At 39.5% G+C, this 27,726-nt stretch overlaps 1 pseudogene; it reads right to left on the bottom strand.

The window, feature by feature from the left end:
* On the bottom strand, positions 1-27,726 carry LOC111542706 (annotated as a pseudogene).

Genomic DNA, 27,726 nt, shown 5'->3' with positions numbered 1-27,726 from the left:
TCAGTTAGAGAGCTGCCTGCTATTGGATGATTTCTTGCTAATGTGTTTAGAGATTTTGTACTTCTCAACTTTGGTAGCCAAATCCACCACCACCTCCATGCTTTTTCTGCTTGCCTTCATTGCTCTTGATTTTCAGATCAACAAGGGAGCACCTTGAAACCAAATGACAGAGCAACTTGAGATTAATTTAAGTTATCAACATTAAAGATCTGTTTCAGAGAATGGGAATCATAGGCTTGTATGTGTGACTTATATGTTTCCTGGGCTGACTTATGAAAAAAGTAATTCTTTTTAATCAATTTCTCAAGTTGAGACTGAATGTCAGAAAGTTTAGACCAGGAAAATTCAAATTCACTTAGTGGAACCTTGGATTGTTTCAAGTAGCAAAGAAAACCCAATTTTTCTGGACGCAAAATGAGCAAGGCATGGCATCTCCCATTTAGGCCTCTGGTTGTTCTACCCACACAATGAATATATTGCTTAGGGTCATCTGGAGGATCATACTGAACAATCCAGTCCACGTCAGTAATGTCCAGTCCTCTTGCTGCCACATCTATGCACAATAGTGTTCCCAAATCTGCACTGGAGAACTGGAAGAATGTGGTCGTATGCTTGTTTTGCTTTTGCTTTCCACGAATGGCCAAGACGAGCAAATCAATGTAATTCAGCAACTCATAAAGGTATTTCATGGACATACAAGATGAAAAGAAGACCATAAGCTTCTTCTTTCAGTTCTTAAGGAATGTAAAGAGCAGAAGGAATCTCTTTTCATAAGGACAAACAATAATCCATGCTGAAGACCATACACTGTTGCATTAGTATTATCATCATCAACACCAACATACAATGGCTCCTTTTTCAGAGAAATCCTTGCCAGGTCTTCAACTTTTCAAGTTTGGGTGGCAGAAAAAAGCATAGTCTGTCTATGTGTTGGGAAAAGTTTAATAATTTGCTTTAATTCCTCTTCAAACCCAATATCCAAGATATGATCAGCTTCATCAATAACTAGGCACTGCAGGTTTTTATACATAAACCCTGGAGTATTCTGCATATGGTCCAGCAGACGGCCTGGTGTGCCCACAATGATGTTGATCCCATTAGTAAGTTTCTGTGCTTCAGCAGATCTGTTACTGCCACCCATTATCAACCCACAGGTATGCACACGGTGAGTCATTAGCTCCTTGAGAACCACCAAGAGTTTGCATGACTAGTTCTCCCATAGGGAGAGAATAAGGACTCCGGTTCCATTCCTGGGCATGAACTTCTACTTAACCATGAATTCAACTGCAGGGATGAGAAAAGCCAGGGTTTTACCACTGCCTGTTTTTGCAGCTGCTGGACGATCCCTGCTTTCCGGAAGTGGTCTGATACTTTTATGCTGAATTTCAGTGATATTTGTAAAGCCCTTTTCTTTTATTGCCTTCACAGTGTTTTCACTGACAAGATTATATAGAGAAGCAACTGAAGTATATTCGAAAAGCTCCTGTCAGTCTCAGGGGTAGGCTGGGCACCTCACTGTCATCTTCATCATTATCTGTTTTCTCCACATCATTTTCTGTTTCTTTAGGAGTCTCAGCACTTTCTTCTTGAGATTCCCCTTTGTTTTCTTTTTCTTTTCTTTTTTTTTTTTGAGACGGAGTCTCGCTCTGTCGCCCGGGCTGGAGTGCAGTGGCCGGATCTCAGCTCACTGCAAGCTCCGCCTCCCCGGGTTCACGCCATTCTCCTGCCTCAGCCTCCCGAGTAGCTGGGACTACAGGCGCCCGCCACCTCGCCCGGCTAGCTTTTTTTTTTTTGTATTTCTTAGTAGAGACAGGGTTTCACAGTGTTAGCCAGGATGGTCTCCATCTCCTGACCTCGTGATCCGCCCGTCTCGGCCTCCCAAAGTGCTGGGATTACAGGCTTGAGCCACCGCGCCCGGCCTCCCCTTTGTTTTCAGTTTTTGCTTTTCTTTTTTTTGTATCAGGCCCAACATCATTCATCATTTTTCTTTTTTTCTTCTTTTTCTTTTTTGATTCTGAATTGGGAGACCGCATTGCTGCTTCTCCGTTGGTTAATACAGTGAATTTCTGGGGAGATTTTTTAACTTATGTATTTTCCACTGCTTCTTGAGACACATCTCCACTTTGAGCTTCTGATAAGCCCACACTCAGGGAATGTTTTGATTTTTTAACCTTTCCATCTCCCATTGTTTCTTCAGACACATCTCCATTTTGAGTTTCTGATAGGGTCAGATTTGAGGCCTCCTGCAACTTTAGGTTCCACTCCTGCAATTTGAGGTTCTGCTTCTAGATCATCTTGCACAGGAGTTTCATCAGCAGATGTCCAAGAAGTGCCTAGACCACTGTGCCACACAGTACAGCTACTGAATTCTTGTGGCTGATGTTACTTCCGGCCGCACATGCGCTGCTCAGTCAACCGGAAATGCCTGTGGAAATCTTTCTTTCTTTCTATGTGGATTCAAACATGTCATGAGCCCATAGTTTTTTAAACACAACTTATCATCAATGTCTGTCATCACATTTTAAACTTATTCTAGGCATGTTAAATTCTATTTATCCCCATATAATTTTATCATTGATAAAATAACTGATTTCAGAACAAAATCTAAATCGTTAAATAAAATAGATATTAGGTAAAATACAGGCTCTAGTCTCTAGTATATTTTACATATATTATCAAAATTTAAATAAAAACTTGAGTTTGATAAATGATATTATCCTCACAGGGGAAGATAAAATATTTTCCTTTCCTCATTGCTAGGTTCATTGTGGTAGTCCTGATAACAAATGACAGATTAATAAGCGAAAAGTATACAAGTTTATTTCATAAGCTTTACATGACATAGGAGGCTTCATAAGGAAATGAAGACTCAAAGAAATGGATAAACAGTGTATTTTAAAAGCCAATGTATTGTTTTATGGTAGGTTTCATGAAGAAATAGACAATTGTGGAGCAGTATAATTGGGTAAAAAAGTATGATTAAAATGGCAATAAACTGGGGGGAACTTAGCAAGACTTGTTTCTTCAGATTTGTCTCTGTGACTCTGTCTTCAGAGGTAAGAAGAATATTTCTGTCCTCCAGGTATAGGGAGGATATCTCTTCAATAAGTGTCTTGTGACCTGCTTCTGGAGAAATTCAGAAAATCCTTTTTAGGGTTTATCACTTGCTTCAGGAAAGAATGGCTTGGGGAAGGTAAAAATGACTTTTTGGCTTCTGATGTTTTTTCAAATGCCAAGATGCCATATTTTGGGGTAGGCTCTCCTGAACCCCATCATCTTTAAGAGGCAGCACTATCTCTGTTGATTTTTTCTCTATGGAAAGTATTAGGAACCCCGCTGTTTTATCTCCTTCATTAATTCATTCAATTCTAATTGGAGATCTACATCGTACAAGGTACTATGCCAAGGGCTTAAAAAAAAAAAGTGCCAGGAGGAACTCCAAATGTTTTGGTGAACCCATGCTGAATCATACTCTGACACATAGTGGGTATTCAATAAATATTAGTTAAATAAGTATAATTTCAAAATTTTCTCTACCTAATCTTACTTTTTACAGATCAATTTAACCTTACCCCGTATTTGCCTTCCCAGATAGCCCAGGAAATATAAAAGGAAAGCAGATGTACTGTCATACAGTGTATAGCTTACCTATATTGACCCATGCACAAGATGAAACACAAAAGATACTGATATTTCTAAATGCAGAAGAATTTTGTATTCTTTCAACATAAGTTTTGGTTTAAAATTAATCAGACACACCAATTAACAGGGCTAAATCTACCTATAGAATATTTTCTGTTGATCTAGTGGCCATGGTATTCAGTATTCTTTTTTATTCCTATCAAATTTGTTCACATTTAAAAATATTGTTTACTTTTTGTGGGTACTTGATAGTATATATTTATATGGGACATGAGATGTTTGGATATAGGTGTTCAATGTGTAATAATCACATCATGGAAAATATTCATCCCCTCAAGCATTTATCCTTTTCGTTATAAACAATCAAATTATACTCTTTTAGTTATTTTAAAATGTCTAATTAAATTATTATTGACTATAATCACTCTGTTGTGCTATGAAATACTAAGTCTTACTCATCGTTCTAACTTTTTTGTATGCTTTTAGTTATTTTAAAATGCACAATTGAATTATTATTCACTATAGTCACTCTGTTGTGCTGTGAAATAATAGGTCATATTCATTCTAACTAATATTTGGTATCAGTTATACTCTTTTAGTTATTTAAAACTGTGCAATTAAATTATTATTGACTGTAGTCAATCTGTTATGCTATGAAATACTAGCTCTTATTTATTCTTTCTATTTTTTTTTGTACCCACTAGCCATTTCCACTTCTCCCCAACTTTTTCCCACTACCCCTCCCAGCCTTTGCAACCATTCTTCTACTCTCTAGCTCCGTAAGTTTAATTGTTCTGATTTTTAGTTTCCACAAATAAGTGAGAAGATGCAAAGTTTGTCTTTCTGTTCTTGACGTATTTTACTTAACATAATGACCTCTAGTTCCATTCACGTTCTTGCATATGACAAGATCTCATTCTTTTGTATGACTGCATAGTACTCGATTGTGCATATGTCCCACATTTTCTTTATCCATTCATTGGTTGATGAACAGTTTTATTGTTTCCACATCCTGGCAATTTTGAGCAATGCTGCAACAAACATGGGAGTGCAAATATCTCTTAGATATACTGATATTCTTTCTTTTGGGTGTATACTTAGCAGTGGCATTCCTAGATTGGATGGTATGTCTATTTTTGTCTTTTTTGAGGAATCTCCAAACTCCCCTCCATATTGGTTTTACTCATTTATATTCTCACCAACCGTGTACAAGGTTTCCCTTTTCTCTGCACTGTCTCCAGTATTAGTTATTGCCCATGTTTGGATAAAAGGCATTTTAACTGGGGTGAGAAGATAGCTCATTGCAGTTTTGATTTGCATTTATCTGATAATGATGTTGAGCATCTTTTCATATGCTCATTTTCCATTTGTATGTCTTCTTTTGAGAAATATCTATTCAAATCTTTTGCCCATTTAAAAATTAGATTATTAGATATTTTTTCTATAAAGTCATTTGGGTCTCTTATATATTCTGATTATTATTCTCTTGCAGATAAATAGTTTGCAAATATTTTATCCTATTCTGTGGGTTATTACTTCACTTAGTTGATTGTATCCTTTGCTGTGCAGAAGTATTTTAACTTAATATGATCTCATTTGTTTATTTTTGCTTTGGTTGCCTGTGGTTCGTGGGGTGTTACTCAAGAAATTTTTGACAAATATCTTGCAGAGTTTTTCCAATGTTTTCTTGTAGTAGTTTCATAGTTTAGTAAGGTCTTAGATTTAAGTCTTTAGATTAACGTCTTCAACTTAAGTCTTTAATCCATTTTGATTTGATTTTTGTATGTGACAAGAGATAGAGGTCCAATTTCATTCTTCTGCATATGGATATTAAGTTTTCCTAGCACCATTTATTGAAGAGAATGTTGTTCCCCCAATGTATGTTCTTGACACCTTTATAAAAAATGAGTTCAGTGAAAGTATTTGGACTTGTTTGTGGGTTCTCTATTGCATTCCATTAGTCTATGTGTCTGTTTTTAAGCAATTTCCATGCTGTTTTAATTACTATAGCTATATAGTATTATTTGAAGTCAAGTAAAGTGATTTCTTCAGTTTTGTTCTTTCTGCTCAAGATAGCTTTGGCTTAGGGATATGGATGCAGCTGGAAACCATCATTCTCAGCAAACTGTCACAAGAACAGCAAACCAAATACCGCATGTTCTCACTCATAGGTGAGAATTGAACAATGAGATCACTTGGACACAGGAAGGGGAACATCACACACGGGGGCCTATTTTGGGGAGGCGGTAGGGGGCAGGGATAGCATTAGGAGATATATCTAATGTAAATGACGAGTTAATGGGTGCAGCACATCAACATGGCACATGTATACATATGTAACAAACCTGCACATTTTGCACATGTACCCTAGAACTTAAGGTATAATAATAATAATAAATAAATAAATAAAAAAAGAGATAGCTTTGGCTATGCTAGGACTTTTGTGGTTCCGTTTAAGCTTTAGGATAGTTTTTCTATTTCTATGAATAATGTCATTGGTATTTTCACAGGGCTTGCATTGAATCTGTAGACTGCTTTGGGCAGTATGGAAATTTTAATAGTATTGATTCTTCCAATCCATGAACTTGAAATATCTTTCTGTTTTGTGTGTGTATGTGTGTTCTTCAATATCTTTTTTTAAAAAAAACTTAATTTTTTTTTATTTTTGAGATGGAGTCTCGCTCCGTCACCCCGGCTGGAGTGCAGTGGTGCTATCTCGGCTCACTGCAAGCTCTGCCTCCCAGGTTCATGCCATTCTCCTGCCTCAGCCTCCCGAGTAGCTAGGACTACAGGCGCCCACCGCCATGCCCAGCTAATTTTTTGTATTTTTAGTAGAGATAGGGTTTCACTATGTTAGCCAGGATAGTCTCTGTCTCCTGATCTAGTGATCCACCCGCCTCAAACTCCCAAAGTGCTGGGATTACAGGCGTGAGCCACTGTGCCCCTTCAATTTCTTTCATCAGTGTTTTACAGCTTTCATTGAAGAATTCTTTTATTTTGTTAAGTTCTAGACATTTTATTTCATTTATGGATATTGTAAGTGGGATTCCTCTTTTGATTTCTTTTTCAGATTATCCAGTGTTGGCATATAGAGATGCTACTAATTTTTGTATGTTGATTTTGTATTCTGCCACTTTATTGAAATTGTTTATCAGTTCTAATAGTTTTTTTGTGTGTAGAGTCTTTTGATTTTTCCAAATAAAAGATCCTATATTCTGCAAAGAAGGGTAATTTGTTTTCTTTCTAATTTGGGTGCTCTTTATTTCTTTCTATTGTCTGCCTGCTCAACCTAGGACTTCTAGTGTTATATTGAATAACAGTGGTGAAAGTTAGTATCCTTATTCTGTTCCACATCTTAGAGGAAGGGCTTTCAGTTTTCTTTTATTCAGTATGATACTAGCTGTATGTTTTTCATATATGAGTTTTTATTATGTTGAGGCATGTTCCTTCTACATGCAGTTTTTTGAGAGTTTTTATCATGAAAGGATGTTAAATTTTGTCAAATGTTTTTTAGTATCAATTGATATGATCATATGGTTTTTGTCCTTCATTCTGTTGATATGATGTACCACATTTATTGATTCATGTAAATTGAACCAACCTTGCATTTCTGGGCTAAGTCCCCTTGGTCACCATAAATTATCTTTTTAATGAATTGTTTAATTCATGTTGCCAGTGTTTTGCTGAGAGTTTTTGCATCAATATTCATGAGAGATATTGGCCTGTAGTTTTCCTTTCTTTATATGGTCTGGTTTTGGTATCAGGGTAATATTGGGCTTGTAGAATGCATTTGGAAGTATCCCCTCCTTCTATATTATTTGGAAAAGTTTGAGTAGAATTGACATTATTTCTTCTGTAAATATTTGGTGGAATTCAGCATTGAAGCCATTGAGACCTGAGCTTTTCTTAGCTAGGAGACCTTTTTTTTTCTTTATTTCTTTTAAAAAACCAAAAAACAAAAAATGAAATACATGTGCAGAACCTGCAGGTTTGATACATAGGTATATGTGTGCCAGAGTGGTTTGCTGTACCTACTGACCCATCCTCTAAATTCCCTCCCCTCACCCCCGACATCCCAACAGGCCCCAGTGTGTGCTGCTTCCCTCTCTGTGTCCATGTGTTCTCAATGTTCAACTCCTACTTATGAGTGAGAACAGGTGGTGTTTGGTTTTTTGTTCTTGTGTTAGTTTAGTTAGGATGATAGCTTCCAGCTTCATCCATGTCCCTGCAAAGAATGTGATCTCATTCTTTTTTATGGCTGCATAGTATTCCATGGTATATATGTACCACATTTTCTTTATCCATTCTATCACTGATGGACATTTGTGTTAGTTCCATGTCTTTGCTATTGTAAATAGTGTTGAATATACATACCTGTGCATGTTTCTTTATAGTAGAATAATTTATATTCCTTCTACTATATAAATCATTCCTGTAGTAGAATGATTTATATGATAGAATGATTTATAATGCCAGAAATGGGATTGCTGGGTCCAGTGATATTTCTGGTTCTACATCTTTGAGGAATTGCCATACTGTTTTTCACAATGTTGAACTCACACTCCCACCAACAGTATAAAAGCATTCCTGTTTCTCCGCAGCCTCACCAACACCTATTGTTTCCTCTCCTGACTTTTTAATGGTTGCCATTCTAACTGGTGTATCTTATTGTGGTTTTGATTCGCATTTCTCTGGTGATCAGTGATATTGAGTTTTTTTTTTTTTTTTTTTAATGTTTGTTGGTCATGTAAATGTCTTCTTTTGAGAAGTGTCTGTTCTATCAATTGCCCAATTTTTGATGGGGTTGTTTGTTTTTTCTTGTAAATATGTTTAAGCTCCTTGTAAAGTCTGGATATTAGGCCTTTGCAGATGGGTAGATTGCAAAATTTTTCTCCCATTCTGTAGTTTGCCTGTTCACTCTGAGGATAGTTTCTTTTGCTGTGTAGAAGCTCTTTAGTTTTATTAGATCCCATTTGTCAATTTTGGCTTTTGTTGCAATTGCTTTTGGTGTTTTTGTCATGAAGTCTTTGCCCATGCCTATGTCCTGAAAAATATTGCCTAGGTTTTCTTCTAGAGTTTATATGGTTTTGAGTATTACATGTAAGTCTTTAATCCCTCTTGAGTTAATTTTTGTATAAGGTGTAAGGAAGTGGTCCAATTTCATTTTTCTGCCTATGGCTAGCCAGTTTTCCCAGCATCATTTACTGAATAGGCAATCCTTCCCCTATTGCTTGTTTCTGTCAGTTTCATTGAAGATCCAATGGTTATAGATATGTGGTGTTATTTCTGAGCTCTCTGTTCTTTTCCGTTGGTCTATATGTCTGTTTTGTACCAGTACCATGCTGTTTTGGTTGCTGTAACCCTGTAGTATAGTTTGATGTCAGGTAGTGTGATGCCTCCAGCTTTGATTGTTCAGGATTGTTCTAGCTATATGGGGTCTTCTTTGATTTCATATGAAATTTAAACTAGTTTTTTTCTAATTCAGTGAAGACTGTCAATGGTAGTTTGATGGGAATAGCATTGAATGTATAAATTACTTTGGGCACTATGGCCATTTTCATGATATTGATTCTTCCTATCCATGAGGATGGAATGTTTTTCCATTTGTTTGTGTCCTCTCTTGTTTTCTCGCGCAGTGGTTTGTAGTTCTTGAAGAGGTCTTTCACATCCCTTGTTAGCTTTATTCCTAGGTATTTTGTTTTCTTTGTAGCTATTGTGAATGGGCGTACACTCATGATTTGGCTCTTTGTTTGTCTATTATTGGTGTATAAGAATGATTGTGATTTTTGCACATTGATTTTTGTATCCTGAGACTTTGCTGAAGTTTCTTATCAGCTTAAGTAGATTTTGGACTGAGATGATGGGGCTTTCTAAATACACAATTATGTCATCTGCAAGCAGAGACAGCTTGACTTCCTCTCTTCCTATCTGAATACCCTTTATTTCTTTCTCTCACCTGATTTCCCTGGCCAGAACTTCCAATGTTATGTTGAATAGTAATGGGGAGAGAGGGCATCCTTGTATTGTACCCATTTTCAAAGGGAATGCTTCTAGCTTTTGCCCATTCAATATGATATTGGCTATGGGTTTGTCATAAATAGCTCTTATTATCTTGAGATATGTTCAATCAATACCTAATTTATTGAGAGTTTTTAACATGAAAGGATGTTGAATTCTGTCAAAAACCTTTTCTGCATCTATTGAGATAATCATGTGGTTTTTGTCATTGATTCTGTTTATGTGATGGGTTATAGCTACTGATTTGTGTATGTTGAACCAGTCTTACATCCCAGGGATGAAGCCCACTTGATCATGGTGGATGTTTTTTGATATGCTGCTGGATTTGGTTTGTCAGTATTTTATTGAGGATTTTTGCATCGACGTTCATCAGGGATTTTGGCCTGAAATTTTCTTTTTTTGTTGTGTCTCTTCCTGGTAGTGGTATCAGGATGATGCTGGCTTCATAAAATGAGTTAGGGAGGAGTCTCCCCTTTTCTATTGTTTGGAATAGTTTCAGAAGGAATGTTACCAGGTCCTCTTTCTATTTCTGGTAGAATTCAGTTGTGAATCCATCTGGTCCTGGGCTTTTTTTGTTTGATAGGCTATTAATTACTGCCTCAATTTCAGAACTTGTTATTGGTCTATTCAGGGATCCACCTTTTCCTGGTTTAGTCTTGGTAGGGTTTATGCATCCAGGAATTTATACATTTCTTCTGGATGTTCTAGTTTATTTGCATAGAGGTGTTTATAGTGTTCTCTGATGGTAGTTTGTATTTCTTTGGGGTCAGTGGTGATATCCCCTTTATCATTTTTTTATTGTGTTTATTTGATTATTCTCTCTCTTCTTTTTTATTAGTGTAGCTAGCAGTCTATCTGTTTTATTAACTTTTTTTAAAAAACAGCTCCTGAATTCATTAATTTTTTGGAGGGTTTTACATGTCACTATCTCCTTCAGTTCTTTTCTAGTCTTATTTATTGTCTTCTGCTAGCTTTTGGATTAGTTTGTTCTTGTCTCTCTAGATCTATTAATTGTGATATTAAGGTGTCGATTTGAGAACTTTCTAGCTTTCTGATATGGCATTTAGTGCTATAAATTTCCCTCTTGACACTGCTTTAGCTGTGTCCCAGAGATTGTAGTATGTTGTTTCTGTGTTCTCACTGGTTTCAAAACATTTCTTGATTTCTGCCTTAATTTCGTTATTTTCCCCAGAGGCATTCAGGAGTAGGTTGTTAAATTTCCATGAAATTGTGTGGTTTTGATTGAGTTTCTTGATCCTGAGTTCTAATTTGCTTGCACTGTGTTCTGAGAAGCTGTTTGTTATGATTTCCATTCTTTTGCAATTGCTGAGCAGTGTTTTACTTCCAATGATGTGGTTGATTTTAGAATAAGTGCTGTATAGCACTGAGAAGAATGGTATATTCTGTTGATTTAGGGTAGAGAGTTCTGTAGATGTCTAATGGGTCCATTTGATCCAGAGCTGAGTTCAAGTCCTGAATATCCTTGTTAATTTTCTGTCTCATTGATCTGTCTAATACTGACAATGGAGTGTTAAAATCTCCCACTATTATTGTGTGGGAGTCTAAGTTTATTTGTAGGTCTCTAAGAACTTGTTTTATGAATCTGGGTGCTCCTGTATTGGGTGAATATATATTCAGAACAGTTATCTCTTCTTGTTGAATTAATCCCATTACCATTGTGTAGTGCCCTTTTTTGTCTTTTTTGATCTGTGTTGGTTTAAAGTCTGTTTTGTCAGAGACTATGATTGCAACCCCTGCCTTTTTTTGCTTTCCATTTGCTTGGTAAATTTTTCTCCATACCTTTATTTTGAGCCTGTGTGTGTCTTTGCACATAAATCGGGTTTCCTGAATACAGCCCACCAATGGGTCTTGACTCTTTATCCAATTTGCCAGTCTGTCTTTTAATTGGAGCATTCAGCCCATTTACATTTAAGGTTAATATTGTTATGTCTGAGTTTGATCTGGTCATCGTGATACTATTTGGCTATTTTGCACACTAGTTGATGCAGTTTCTTTGTAGTGTCATTGGTCTTTATATTTTGGTGTGTTTTTGCAGTGGCTGGTACTGGTTTTTCCTTTCCACGATTAGTGCTTCTTTCATGTGCTCTTGAAGAGTAGGTGGTAAGGAAATCCCTCAGGATTTGCTTGTCTTGAAAGGACTTTATTTCTCCTTCACTTATGAAACTTAGTTCAGCTGGATATTTGGCTGGAAATTCTGGGTTGAAAATTCTTTTCTTTAAGAATGTTGAATATTGGCCCTTAATCTTTTCCGGCTTGTAGAGTTTCTGCTGAGAAGTCCACTGTTAGTCTGATGGGCTTCCCTTTGTATGTGACCTAGCCTTTCTCTCTGGCTGCCCTTAACAGTTTTTCCTTCATTTTGACCTTGGAAAATCTAATGATTATGTGTTTTGGGGTTGATCTTCTCATGGAGTATCTTAATAGTGTTTTCTGTATTTCCTGAATTTGCATGTTGGCCTGTCTTACTAGGTTGGGGAAGTTCTCCTGGATAATATCCTGAAGTGTGTTTTCCAGCTTATTTCCACTCTCTCTGTCTCCTTCAGGTACTCCAATCAATCATAGGTTTGGTCTTTTTATGAAGTCTGATATTTCTTGGAGGCTTTATTTATTCCTTTTCATTCCTTTTTCTCTATTCTTGTCTTCATGTCTTATTTCAGTAAGATGGTCTTCAAACTCTGATATCCTTTCTTCCACTTGGTCAAATTGGGTTTTGATACTTGTGTATTCTTCATGAAGTTCTCATGCTGTGTATTTTAGCTCCATCAGGTCATTTATCTTCCTCTCTAAACTGGTTATCCTATTTAGCAATTCTTGTAACCTTTTATAAAGGTTCTTAACTTCTTTGCATTGGGTTAGAACATGCTCCATCAGCTCATTTTAGTTTTCTTTATTATCCATCTTCTGAAGACTACCTCTGTGAATTCGTCCATCTGATCTTCTGCCCTGTTCTGTGTACTTGATGGAGAGACATTGTGATCATTTGGAGGAGAAGAGGCACACTGGCCTTTTGGGTTTTCAGCATTTTTTCATTGATTCTTTCTCATCTTCATGAGTTTGTCTAGTTTCAGTCTTTGAGGCTGCTGACCCCTGGATAGGGTTTTTGTGGGGGCTGTTTTTGTTGCTGTTGATGCTGTTGTTGTTGCTTTTTGTTTGTTTTTCTTTCAACAGTCAGGTCCCTCTTCTGTAGGGCTGCTGCAGTTTGCTGAGGGTTCACTTCAAACCCTATTCATCTGATTTGCTCCTGTACCTAGAGATGTCACTCAAGGTGGTTGGAGAGCAGCAAAGATGGGTGCTTGCTCCTTCTTCTGGGACTTCTGACCTTTAGGACAACCAACCTGATGCCAGTAGGATTGCTTCTGTATAGGGTGTCTGACAACCCCTGTTGGAGGTTCTTACCCATTTGGGTGGCATGGGGAGCAGGACCCATCTAATGAAGCACTTTGTCCCTTGGTGGAGAGGGTGTGTTTTGCTGGGGGGAATCCCACTCATCTGGGCTGCCTGGATTCCTCAGAACTACCAGGAGGAAAGGCTAAGTCTGCTGGTCCACAGAGACTGCAACCACCACCCCTCCCTCTAGGGGCTCAAGCCAAGGGAGATTTAAATTCTGTCCCTGAGCCTCTGGCTGGAGTTACTGGAGATCCTACAGGGAATCTCTGTCCACTGAGGAAGGATGGGTCAGAATTATACCTGAAGAGGCACTCTGGTCACAGACTGCCACCGCTGATGCGTTGGCTGTGGGGACAAGTCTTGGGACCAAGCTGTCCAGCCTCCCTGACTCCAGCAGGGGAAAAGTGCAGCCTGGAGCTATAGATATGGGTGCCACCCTTCCCTGGCTCAAGGAGCTTAGCGTGTTAGGCAGTAGCATGTTAGTGTGTTGCTCCCAGTGCTAGCTGCTGCCCCTCCCCCAGGGAGCACAAATGGCTTAGATAGCAGGCAGCCACAGCCAGTGGCTTGGTTGTGGTCATCCCTCCCCCTGGGAGTTCAGTAGGCTTAAGCAGATTTCAGCCGACAGGCTATAAGAATCTGCATGTTCCAGGGTTGGGATGCTAGGTTCTGGTGACGTGGTTATGTGAGTGGGATCTTCCAATCCCTGGGTTGCACAGTTCTGTGGAAAAAGCACAGTTTCCCCAGCTAGGTAGTGTGCTCACTCACCACCTCCCTTGGCTGGGGGTGGGGGTCATCTTCCCCATGTGGTTCTCAGGGGGGCTGCTACACCACACTGCTCTTCCTTCTCTCCATGGGTCATGCCAGCCTTCTATTCAATTTTGATGAGAAAACCTGGATACCTTTGTTGCAAGTGAAGGAGTCACATACTTATTATGGTTTTTTTCAAGGAGAGCCTCCAAACGGGACTACTTTTTGTTGGCCACCTTGGCCCTACCCCAGGGAGACATTTTATTACAGTGTTGATCTTGTTACTTGTTATTGGTCTTGAGTTACTTTTTGCATAAGGTGTAAGAAAAGGGTCCTGTTTCAATTTTCTGCATATGGCCATTCTCCCAGCTTCATTTGTTAAATATGGAATCTTTTCCCCACTGCTGTTTCTGTCAGGTTTGTTGAAGGTCAGACGGTTGTAGAGGGGGGATCTGATTTCTAAGTTCTCTACTCTTTTCCATTGGTCTATGTGTCTGTTTTTATACCAGTATCATGCTGTTTTAGTTACCACAGCCTTGCAGTATAGTTTAAAGTTAGATAGCGTGATGTCTCTAGCTTTGTCCCTTTTCCTTAGGATTGTCTTGGCTATATGGGTTCTCTTTTGGTTCCATATGAACTTAAAAGCAGCTTTTTCTAATTTTATGAAGAATGTCAATGGTATTTAATGAGAATAGCATTGAATCTATAAATCACTCTGTGCGGTATGGCCATTTTCACGATATTGATTCTTCTTATTCATGAGCATGGAATTCTTTTTATTTGTTTTTTATCCTCTCTGATTTCCTTGAGCAGTGGTTTCATCCCAGAGGGCACTGACCTGATACCAGCAGGAACAGTACTGTATAATGTTTTTGGTGACCCCTGTTGGGGAGTCTCACCCAGCCAGGAGGCACAGGATCAGGAACCTGCTTAACAAAGCACTCTGGCTGCCTCTTTGTGGAAAGGGTGTGCTGCTCTGGGGGGAATCCCATTCATCTGGACTGCCCAGATTCCTCAGAGTCAGCAAGGGAAAAGATCAAGTTCGCTGATCCATGGAGACTGTGGCCACCCTTGCCCCCAGGGGCTCCATCCCAGGGACATCAGCATTCTCTTTGTAAACCCCTGGCTGGGGTTGCTGAAATTCCCACAGGGAGGCTCTACCTGGTGAGGAGCAATGAGTACAGGTCTGGCCTAAAGAGACAGTCTCTCCACAATCTACCACAGCTGCTGGGCTGCATTGTGGGGATTCCTCCTTGGTCCAAACCACCTAGTCTCCCCAGTACCAGCAGATGAGAATGGCAGACTGGAGCTTCAGTGATGGTAGCCACCCCTCCTTCTGGGAGCTCAGTCCTCTTAGGCAGCAGGCAGTAGCAGTGATGGTGGCTGCCCTTCCCTCCAGGAACTCAGTAGTCTTAGGCAGTCTCCAGCTAAGCAACCACTGAGAATCTTCATAACTCTGTAGGCTTACGAGGGGATCTCCTGATTCGTGGGTTGCATGGATCCATGGAAAAAGTGTGGTTTCCCAGGTGGGGTAGCACAATCACTCACTACCTCCCTTGGCTGGGAGTGGGAGCTCTCCTTGCACTGTGCAGCTCCTGGGTATGCTGTTGCTCCACCCTGATTTTCCTCACTCTCCATGGGTCATGCCAGCTGCGTAGTCAGTCTCAGCGAGAGAGCCTGGATACCTTAGTTGCTGTAGGATTCATTCACTGTTTTCATTCTTCTTGGTAGGCATCTCTGACTATAGCTGCTTCTAGTCAGCCATCTTGGCCCCTCCTTTTCCTGGATGGTTTTGATGCTTGTAGATGTTCATCAGTGTTAGGGCATCATTAAAGAGAGGCATTTATTGTAGCTTCACAGTCTGGGCTTGCATTTTTAGGAAGGCTTTCCACGTATTTGAAGGAACTTAGGCTATCCAATAATGCTGTGGTTCTTATAGACTTGTAGAAATACTGCCTTAGTCTTGAATAAGATCTGGATGAGTTCTCTGAATTACCAGGTATATATGCTTGTTCTTTTCCTTTACTTTCTCCCCCAAAAACAGAGTCTCTCTCTCCTCTTTCTCTCTCTCTCTCTCTCTCTCTCTCTGTTCTGAGCTGCCTGGAACTAGGTGAGGATGGACTCAAGCATTCCTGTGGCTACAACCACCAGGACTGTGCTGATTTAGACCTGAAGCCAGTACAGAACTGGATGTCATCCATGACCCGCTATAACCAATACATGGCTACCACCTATGTTCACTCAAGGCCCTAGGGCTCTATGACCAGCATGTGGTGAAGCCAGCCAGATATTATTCCCTTCCTTTAGAGTGGCAAGTTCCCCCATGGCCCCTGTGGGTCCAGAGATGCTATCTGTGAGCCAGGGATTGGAATAAACAATGTTAGCAATTTACCTGATGTTCTATTCTACTGTGGCTAAGCTGGCATTCAAACTACAAGACAAATTCCTTCTTGCTCTTCCCTCTACTCACTAGCAGAGAAAGCTCTTTCTGCATCCACCATCACTACCAGCTCACACAGGGCTTCTGCCTGGCTGCCACTGACGTTCACTTAAAGCCCAGGGGCTCTTCTGTCAGCTTGTGGTGAACACTGTAAGGCCCAGGTCTCACTCTTTAGGGCAGGTGCCCCTACCTTTGGTCCAGTGCAGGTCCAAAATTGATTTCCAAGTGCCTCGGCTTGGACTTGGGGACGTCAAGTGTCTGCTTGTTGCTTTACCCCAGTGTGTCCGAGCCGGTACCTATGGTGGAAGACAAAGTCTTCTTTCCTTCTCCCTCTACTTTTCTCAAAAAGGGAAATTTCACCATAGCCACCATGGGAATATGCTGGGACACACCTGAAGCCAGCATGTCTCAGAGCCCAAGACCCATGCTGTATTAACAGAGTATCCTTGTTGGTTATCTGGGGCCGAGGAATCTTTTTTCTTCCTTCCTTCCTTCCTTCCTTCCTTCCTTCCTTCCTTCCTTCCTTCCTTCCTTCCTTCCTTCCTTCCTTTCTTTTTTTTTATGGAGTCTTGCTCTGTCACCCAAGCTGGAGTACAGTGGCATGATCTTGGCTCACTGCAACCTCCACCTCCTGGGTTCAAGTGATTTTTCTGCCTCAGGGTCTGGAGTAGCTGGGATTACAGGCACGTGCCACCAAGCCCAGCTAATATTTTCTTTCTTTTTTTGTGTGTGTATTTTTAATAGAAACGGGGTTTCACCATGTTGGTCAGGCTGGTCTCAAACTCCTAACCTTGTGATCCCCCCACCTTGGCCTCCCAAGAGCTGGGATTACATCATGAGCCACCATGCCCAACCCAAGAACTCTTTAATTCACATGTGATGAATCCTGCCAGGACTGGGTCCTTCCATTTAAGGCAGTACATTCTCTTTTGGCCCAGGGTGTGTCCAGAAATGAGATAGGGCATGGAATGGGGACCTTATGACTCTGTCCCATGCCCTATCCTACTTTGGCTGTGCTCATATCCAAGATGTCAGGAGAAGTCTGTTATACTCTTCACTCCTCTCCTCAAGCAGGAGGAAGGGGTCACTTTTGTTGTTGTCAGCTGCATGGCCTGAAGTTGGAGAAGGCATGGTGCAAGCATTCCCTTAGCCGACTTGGCTGGTGTCTCCCTAGGTCACATGCCGTCCTAATCCACTGTCTCTAAGCCCAGGCCAGCCCTAGGAGTTTTCTGATTTCCTTCAATTATATTGCTGTTATTTTTTATAAAGAATATTATATTGTATTTAATTATTATTGTAAGGGGGGAAATGTGTCAACTTCTATCCTAGAACATTTTATGGAGTTGGCTTTCCTTTTGCAAGGCTCTAAGAACACCTTATTTTCCCACTAATTCTTATAAAACTGCCCCCATTAACACTCAGATAATATGTAAGCAAGTGGCAAAGAGCTAAAAACATCAGAGTAAATAAAATCCATCTCAAGCCAAACAACAACAACAAAAAAGAAATTGCAGTCCTTATGTCCTAGACTGCTTCTTAACTTTTCCTAGAACCCTAGATCACATTGACCAGTGGTGGAGAGGCTTGCTGAGAAACTCAAGTTCTGACTACTTGCATGGGCAATTTTCCTCTAGTGAGGTCTCATCAAAATGCTCTCTTCGTGCATGGGTATTGGCTGAGCCCACCACAGCTTTGGTCTCTGCTGTGACAGGGCAGCACTGAGTTCAATGTAGACTCATAATTGCTGCACTTTCCCTCTCCCAGGAATTCTCCATGCTGCATGGCTGCTGCTAGTGGATAGGGGAGGGGTGGTGGAAGCACTCCCTTAGTTGCACCAGCTGGCGACTCGGTGGATTGTGTGTCCCTGCAATCCACTGGCTCTGAACCGATCTCAACACTAGGACCTGCCTAGGAGTTGCAGTCCTTATGGCCTAGACTGTCCCTCAAGTTCACTTAGGGTTCCAGAGCACTTTAGCCATGTGGATGGCAAAGCTTGCTGAACTTCAGGCTCTGACCATGGGGATGGGCGATTTCCCTCTGGCTAGGGCTTGTCCAAATGCTCCCTTGGTGGGCAAGTGTCGGCGGGGTACAACCCAGTTCTGTTTTCTGCTGTGACATGGTACACTGATTTCAACGTAAAGTTCCCCAGATGCTGTGTTCTCCCTCTCCCATGTACACAGATTCTCTGTGCTGCATGGCCACTGTGGGGGAAGGGTATGGATGAGAAGAGGTGGCATCAGCTGTTTAAGACTGCCTGTCCGCTGGGTGCGGTGACTAATGCTTGTAATCTCAGCACTTTGGGAGGCCAAGGCGGGAAGATCATTTGAGGTCAGGAGTTTGAGACCAGCCTGACCAACATGGTGAAACCCTGTCTACTAAAAATACAAAAAAAAAAAAAAAAAAAAATTAGGCGGGCATGGTGGCGCATGCCTGTAATCCCAGCTTCTCTGGAGGCTGAGGCACGATAATCGCTTGAACTCGGGAGGTGGAGGTTGCAATGAGTTGAGATTGTGCCATTACATTCCAGCCTGAGCAATAAGAGCGAAACTCCATCTCAAAAAAAACAAAAAAAAACCTGTCTTTCCTGCTGCCTTTCAGTGCCTTGTTCATCTATATGAAGTTACAACCAGGCACTGTGAGTGCTCACGTGATTTTTGGTTCTTGTGATGGTGCTTTTTGTCTGTAGTTAGTTGTGAAAATTGGGTGTTCTTATGGGGCTTGGTTGGTAGGGGGAACAAACGGTGTAGGCTTCTATCCAGCCATCTTGCTCCACCTTCCTCTTGATCACATTTTAAAAGTTTCTGCTAAAATGTTAACTTCTTCTCAGAGATTTCTCTTAACACCCAGTCTACCAAATCCCTCTTAGCTTCATTGATGCATCCTAACACTTCATTATGATTTTTCTTCATAAACATTTGTAAGAAACTGAACTTATATGGATATTATAAATTTGTTTGTTCTTAGTCTATTTGAAATCTCTAGTATCTAGAACAGTAGCTGGTGCATAATAGGTGCTCAATAAATTGTTTTTATTTATTTATTTTATTTTTTATTTATTTATTTTTTTTTTTGAGATGAAGTCTCACTCTGTCGCCCAGGCTGGAGTGCAGTGGCCAGATCTCAGCTCACTGCAAGCTCTGCCTCCCAGGTTTACGCCATTCTCCTGCCTCAGCCTCCCGAGTAGCTGGGACTACAGGCGCCCGCCACCTCGCCTGGCTAGTTTTTTTTTGTATTTTTTAGTAGAGACGGGGTTTCACCAGTTAGCCAGGATGGTCTCGATCTCCTGACCTCATGATCCACCCGTCTCGGCCTCCCAAAGTGCTGGGATTACAAGCTTGAGCCACCGCGCCTGGCCAATAAATTGTTAATAAATTCATATTGTATAATTTAAAAAGTATTCCACAAGAATGTTAATTAGAATCAGCTTTAAAAATACCCTTTTGGTTTGGAGATCTGATCCAACATGCTTTTCTTATGGTAGCAATTAATTGAATAAAGTTTTGTTTGTTTGTTTTTGGGACAGGTTCTTGCTGTCACCCAGGCTGGAGTGCAGTGGCATGATTATAGCTCACTGCAGCCCTGAACTCCTGGGCTCAAGCAATCCTCCCACCTCAGCTCCTAAGTAGCTAGGACTACAAGTGTGTGTCACCACACCCAGCTTTTTTTAATTTGTGGGGACAGAGTCTTGCTGTGTTACCAGACTGATCTGGAACTCCTGGCCTTAAGTGATCCTGCTGCCTCAACCTCCAAAAGTATTGCTATTTACAGTTATGAGCCACAGCACCTGACCAGGTAAAATTTTTAGACATGTTTCTAAAACTTTTGTTTCATACATTTCAATTAGGATTGCATATTGTTCTTTAAACTGCTTGAACTCAAGAAGGTGCAAACACAACACATGGTAGTTTTTTTCCCCCAGTCTTTTTCTTTCATCATGATCTGTTGGGTTTCCTTTCTTATCTTAGGCAGATCTCATAGTTTTCTTATAATTTTCAATAATTAAGATATGCCAGTGTAGTCAGTTTAAACCTGCATTCCTCCGTTTTTCTCCCTATTTGAGCAGGTCAGGACTGGCTTCCACAAACCTACAGGGATTTTCAAGCTTTTCTTTCATTTCACACCTCAGAGTAGGAGCAAAACTATTTTTAAATTTCCCTCTTCCTCTCTTTTCTATTTGTACCTTTCTGGAATTGGATTTAATTAAAAAAATGGCAAAGTCAACTTCTGTACAAACAGACTCTCCTTCCTTGATTGTTGCTACCCCTCTGGATTACACTGGTTAGTCAATGGAACCCTTGGGGAGCAGGCAATACAAGTGTTGGCTTTCTCTTGGAGCACAATTGTTAGCTCTTCAGGGAAGTCTGTGTTTTTGTTTTATTTTTTCCTTACATTTGCAGAAGAGTTATTTAAAAACTTAGTCACAGTAAAAATGTTTATAGCATACATGACCAGTGGTTGTTGAGTATTCCCATACTCTGCTTGATGGGCAAAAAGGAGTTTAACATTTCTGATGTCATATTGGCAATTAGCTTCAAAAGACTCATGAATATGTAGAGTCTTTGAGAAATTCTACTTCTGCAAGTTTGTAGGCAATCAGCTTTAAAAGACACATGAATGTGTACAGCATTTGACTGAGAAATTCTACCTCTGTAAAATTATTCCCCTTCCAAATAAGTCAGAAACATATGAAAATATGCATGCATATAGATATTACTGTGTTTTTAATAGGAAACATTTGTAAATGAGATATAATGAGGTATTGCTATTAAAAACATAGTAATAATATCTATATACATACATAAATTATAGAGAATTACACAATGAAATATTATAAAGCTTTTAAAATGGTAACTGACATTTACTGAACATTTACTATGTGCTAGGCATTCTTATAAATTCTTTATATATATTGACTCATTTAAAATCTTTGCTACAACCCTATAAGATAGATACTATTATAATAATCATTCTATATGTGAGGAAATTGAGGGTCAAGCTGTTTAATGATCTTGCACAAGATCACACAATTGGTCAATAAGACTGGGGTTCAAACTTAAGTAGTCTGATTCCAGACCTTATGTTCAAATACTATGAAGTACAACTTCTCCAATATAAGTAATAAGGCAATTGTATATTTATTTGTTAACATACACATATTTCAGATATAAAGTTGAGTAATGAAAAGAAACAGTACAATATGCATTGAATGAAACAAGTTTTGAAAGATGTATAGATATATAGATATACCTGTTACACATATTTACAAAAAATTCTTGAACGTATTAGAGTTATATAGCTCAAAATATTAATCCATTGTTATTTTTTAGGTAATACATAATAGATTTTGGGTGATTATTTTTCTTTACACACATGCAATATTTGGATTCATCTTTATAAACACATAATTCTTGAGAAATAACACAACAGAAACCATTGAAATCCCCGCTCATCTCTATGTAAACTATGGAAAGTGTTTTCTGTCTTTTCCCAGCCTAGTATGTTGCTCGTGGCTGTGTACCTCCTGATATGGTAGGCACTGTGCCTCTATAGGAATTCGGCAGTGAGCTAGAGGAAGAGATTCAGGCTAATAGGGAGCTGAGAATTGCTGTACGTGCACCTGGGAGCCTGCCATGGGATACATTATGTTCCAAACTCAGTTGCCCCAAATAATTTTCATCTAACTTGTTTCTCAAAAAATAAACTTAAAATAAGCCATATATTCCCCATTTCACTTTTTTTTTTTTTCTGCTGGTCATAAATTTTCTCTTAGTGTGCCTATTGGTAAGTTCTTTTAGGTTCAAAGATAAGAAATAATAGTATTACCCAGTACTCTGTTATAAAATGTATTTTAAAATGCACATTTCCCCAATAATAAATACATACAAACTTGTTTAAGTTAGATGTTCATATAGTCTTGAAATCTTTTTTGGGGAAAGAAAATATTGGGAAACCATAATCTTGTAATAGTATTTGAATAATTTGATAAATAGATTTCAACATGAAGATTCAAAGGTCCATGTTCAAGAGTTCTCTAGATTTCATAGCAATTTGAACGAATCTATTGTCCCAAGTCATCTTACAAGGGCAAACTTTCCATTAAGCATACTGAGACTCCTCTTCAAAATCATCCCGGTAACTAGTTTGCTTCCAAAACAATGACCAATTTAAGAATAGATTGTAAAAAGACAGCATGACTATTAGTAAAGGATTTTTCACTGGTGATTTTTCATTGCTAATGATGTCAGATTGGGCCATTACTGATTTTGGGGTTCTGACCTCCCTGCAGTTGTCTTTTCAATTGCCCACTTCTCACATAATCAAGAGGGATTACATAAACTTCTCCAACCACAGCTGTGCTTGAAAGAGTCAAGATTCTCTAATTTCAAGGTATGGAGAAACTGCATTTTTTAGTTGAAGAAACTGCAATTGTAAAGTTATTTTGAATTTATTTGGCACCTTGGTAGGTCTTATTGCAGTTTACCCTTTTATTTTCCCATTTTAAAAATAATAGAAACACAGACCACACAAGTTATGGAGAGTTCATGCCACAGAAGTGAAAGGAAATATCTGCATTCAGTTCTCTAAAGACCTCTTGTTCAGGAAAGAGGGAAATCTTCTAGCCTGGAGTGCGAATAATTGATGTCCACAGAAGGGTTACAAAACAAGAGAAGGGAAAGTGTATTCAATAGGAATTGAGTCGAGGATCTTTTTCATCCACCAGTGAGCAACCCAGTTTTTTCTTCAGAGGTTTCTTTTGGCATGCTTCCAGAAAGTACTTTGAGCTTTCTCTCAGACAATCTAACATATTGCCATTTCTGTGCCTAGTTTACAGCTTTTCCATACAGAAACCTGAACAAAACTGCCAATGAACAACTGCTCAGCTTTATCAACCTTGTAGGTCTCTCCAGGATATGAGCAAACAACACTGAGGAAAGACATTTCACACCTTTCAGTTCCTAAGCCGCTATCTTTATACAAAGCCAGCATACTGTGTACTCCTCAAGCTTTTGCATGAACAGTGCAAGAACTCTGGCTCCACGGTATCGGCATTTTCCCAAATCTTCGTCTAGGGAAACAGTTATCCATTATCATAGTAACAAGAGTAAATTTATTTTTGCTGCTGAAAAGGAAAAAAAAATCATTCAACTTAAAGGATTAACAGATATTAAAATAATATTTGTGTAAGGTTAAGCCCACAGACTGGCAAACAGTGAGCTCTCTTGTACATTAATAATCTGGAGATAATACCTGCTATACTTCAAAGACTTTAAAGGAAGCCTCTCAGTTGCATGTGAATTAATATGAATGATCAAGATTTAATTCAATTTTTAGCTGAATGATCAGAGGCCAGTGTTCCGTCATTGTACATTTTGTAGCAATTTGAAAATCTGTAATCCAAAAACATCCTTTAAAGGAAAAGTTCTACTTAAGTTGCTCAGCTTGAACGAAGAACACTTTGTATTAAATTTAACAAAACTGGTCATCCCTAGTAAAGAACTGTGTCATCTTTGATGAGTTATTGGAAAATATGGGGGTTAAGTTCATGGTGTAATCATTACAGATCACGCACTACATTAAGCTACATTTCAAAGTATTTTCCAAGCAATACTCTCGATAGTAACGCACAGAACTGGCAAAAGTAATCTATAATTAACAGGATAGGAGGGGAATAAGAAGAAAGGTAGGATATCAGCTTAAGTCATCAGAAAGCAGAGCAGGAGATGAGGGCTTATGTGAAGGAAGCTTATTTGGGGAGACGATCTAGGGAAATAGGCATGTAGGACAGGGAATAATGAAACAGGGAAAAAAGAAAGCCAATTCAAAATGGTGTATTTGTTAGTTTATCAATGCCGTGGTCAACTAGGCTTGATCCTCAAGGGATGCTCTGAGGATCATATGGACTATATCACATGATTTTCTCCTTGTTCCTTGGCTGCTTCTTCTGCCAGGGACAAGAAATGGAACATATTATTGGCAGCTCTCTTCCCTCTTGAAAAAAAATTGCCTATGGGATGTTAATTTCCTCACATGCATTTGCACATGTATAATTGCTAGTGGTCCTATATTGTAGATCCAGAGAAGCTGTCGGGTGGCAAACAAAAGAAGTGTAGTACTGCTGAAGTGAGGTACTTTCAGGCTACCTCTATGCAAAGATTCTTCCTGAAGCAATAGCTGGAGTAAAAAGTGGCTGAGAAAATGTGAGGTGGGGCACAAGAAGTGTTTACCCCTTGGCCTGCTCATATCTGTTCGTGTTCTTCATTACATCTAATCAGTCACAGAGTCTTCAGCATTATGACTAGCCAAAATCTCTATAAAAGACTTATGACAGGAAAGTCTGTGGAAAAATTTATGATCCCTGATTTGTGGTCTTGTGACTTTAACTGCTAGTCATTATTTTTCCCCTCCATGATTTACTCCAGATTTCTGTCACTCACAACAAGCACTTCAATGAGTTTTCCCCACTGCATTGCTTGCTGCTGTGGTTTTAATATTTTCCCAAAATTTCATGGGCAACTTATTCCCCAAATTCATAAGTTGATAGTGTTTGGAGGTGGGGCCTTTGGTGGTTATTGGGATTCGATAAAGTCATCAGGGTGGGGTCCCCATGATGGGACTGGTGGCTTTATAAGCAGAGAGAGATCTGAACTGGCATGCTTTCAGTCTCTCACCATGTGATGGTTTCCATTGTGTAATGATGCAGCAAGAAGACCCTTACCAGATAACAGTGCCATGTCCTTGGACTTCCCAGCCTCCAGAATTGTAAGAAGTAAATTTCATTTCTTTATCAACTACCCAGTCTCAGGTATTCTGTTATAGCAACAGATAATGAAGACATCTGCCTAGTAAAAAAACACAGACCTTCATCTGCAAGGCATCTGAGTCCTCATTTGTTTTCCCCTCATTAAGCCATAGTGTTGTAATTTACAAGTTGTAATTATCACTGGGTACATAAGCATCAAATACCACCTCAGTGAATCCACAGGATTCCAGAAGTACTCTTGCCTATTCTCACTGTGTTGCAGGAACTCTAGTTCTTCATAGTAATTTAACTCTATCAATGCTGATAATATAGGAACTATATTCTTTTTCTTTTTTTCCACTGGCACAGCTAGCAACAAATAAACAGGTGGTAGTTGTGCCTTCAAGTTGATGGAACTCTTACAATGGAATTATTCTCAATGCAAAATTCTCTTTCTGGAAATCAGGACTCCTTATCTGGCAGAGCCTAAGGTTTCAGGGATGAGAAGCATACCTTGTGCAACTGGTTCATTCTGAGTGACGGTATGAGGACCTACCACACTTCCACACCTTGGTTTCTCATTTATGTATTCTAGCTGTTGAGGATACACTCATATATGTTAGTTGTTGATTGAATGTATATACTATATCCTGAAGAATAGTCCTCAGTTCTGAAGGATATTGTCCTCAAGTTTACACATACCTGAGCTTACAGTAGCCCATTACATTACTGTTTCAGAGTGGCATGGTCAATAGTGGGACAGGTGGATTTTGTCACTTTCCTATTCCTGTACTCCCCCCTCCCCTGCCATAAAATGTTATAACTTGGTCTAAGGCAGTATTGTAGGAGATTCTACACAGATCAGTCAGGCATTCTGTGAGCCCTTGGATGGTGGTGCTCATGGTGAGATTCTACACACATGGAAGGAAAACCCGTGTGTGGAGTAGGTGTCATTTTAATATAGATAAGACTGCCTTCTCCAGTATGAAAAAGCCCAAGACAATTAACCTGGCAATCAATAGAGGCCACTGCAGTTTCTCTTTATCATATCACTTTGTTTATTTCTTTCAAGAGACTTTCCACATTCTGAAATTATTTTACTTGTCCATTAATCCTAAGCAGAGTGCAAACTCCTTGAAGTTACAAGTGTTGTCTCTCTTATATAATATTACATACTCAGGAGGCCTGGACTGGAGTATGAACTGGATACATATTTCTCTTTGCACTCTGAATTGGTATTTAATCTTTGATAATTAATTCAATAGGGCGCCACTCAGAGGAGAACTTGGATTTATTGAATTCTTTCCACATGCCAGACAATATACATGATCTATGATATAGGTGTTGTAATTCTCCCCATTTTATGTTTGAGGAACCAGTTGACAGTGAACTTGCTTAGAGTCACACAACTATACAGCAGGGCTTCTGGATTCAGGTTTGTCTGGCTCTGAAACTACTGCATCAGGATGCTTTACAGAATGACGGTTTGGCATCAATTCCTTGCTATTCTCTTTTGTGATGATGTATTATATTTTTGATAAATGTTCCAGACACAGCCAAAACTGAATAGATCATCTGTGCCAACAATTGTTTATTTCCTACTCTGGTGGATGGCACCACTCTCTACTCAACAGGTCCAGTCGGATAACCAGGAGTTATCTCTAACTTCTGTCTTTCTCACCTCCTCCTCAATCTTTCTTTTAATTGCTGGATCTGTTAAACGAAATGCCAGGCACACTTACATTTTTGTGATGGGTGTATTCCATTTAGATTTCCGCTTTTTGCACAATTTCTATTTCTGACAGAAAATTTGAATGTTATACCATCTGTTTAAAAACTGAATACCCACAATCCTATCAGCCACTTGCCAAGTCTTGTCAATTTTGCTTCCTAATATTTCCTAGTTCTGTTTTTTTCTTTAGTCAACAATTCCCTGAGTTAGTTCATGTCCTTGTTGGTTTCCATCTAGTTGCTAAACCATGGTGAAGATTTGCTATTTCTGTCTGTACAAAATGTTTTCCTCTTTCTGCTTCTAGTACACCCACCTTCTTTTAGGTAACACTACATTTACAGGTGTTTTTGGGCTTCCCTATCACAGTTCCTGATGGCCATGGAGGTGAGCACTAACCTTGGCCAATTAGAATGTTTCATTCTTTTTATTCATTTGTTTATTTAGAGACACGAGCTCACTCTGTCATGCAAGCTGGAATGCAGTAATGTGATAATAGCTCAGTAGAGCCTCGACCTCCTGAACTCAGGGGATCCTCCTTCTTCAGCCTCTTGAGTAGGTAGGACTGTAGGCATGTGCCACCGCACACAGCACCTGGTTTGTTTGTTTGTTTGTTTTGTAGAGAGGGTCTCATTATGTTGCCCTGGCTGGTCTCAAACTCCTGACCTCAAGTGATTCTCCCACCTTGGCCTCTCAAAATGCTAGGATTTTAGGTGTGAGTCATGCCCAGGTCATCTCTCTTTTTAACCCACGTTTTTCAAGCTCAAAAGACATGATTCTGAGAGCACCAAGTTTCTCACCACATAGGGAAGCCTGACAGGGTGATGGTATGTTTTCAGCCTATTTATCCCATCTAGCATCTGATTTGAGCTCATTCAGTTGAAAAGCAGCCAGTAAATGAACTTAGTTTCTTGCCCTATCACTGCCCAATGTGAGTACCACACCCACATACCTCACTCTGGCATTAACTTTCTTTAAGTTTGTACCTGTTAATTCATCCTCCAT

The sequence above is a fragment of the Piliocolobus tephrosceles genome, chromosome 4 (assembly GCF_002776525.5).
Source record: "Piliocolobus tephrosceles isolate RC106 chromosome 4, ASM277652v3, whole genome shotgun sequence".
In the NCBI taxonomy this organism is placed as follows: domain Eukaryota; kingdom Metazoa; phylum Chordata; class Mammalia; order Primates; family Cercopithecidae; genus Piliocolobus; species Piliocolobus tephrosceles.
This window is presented reverse-complemented; position numbering and strand designations above follow the sequence as displayed.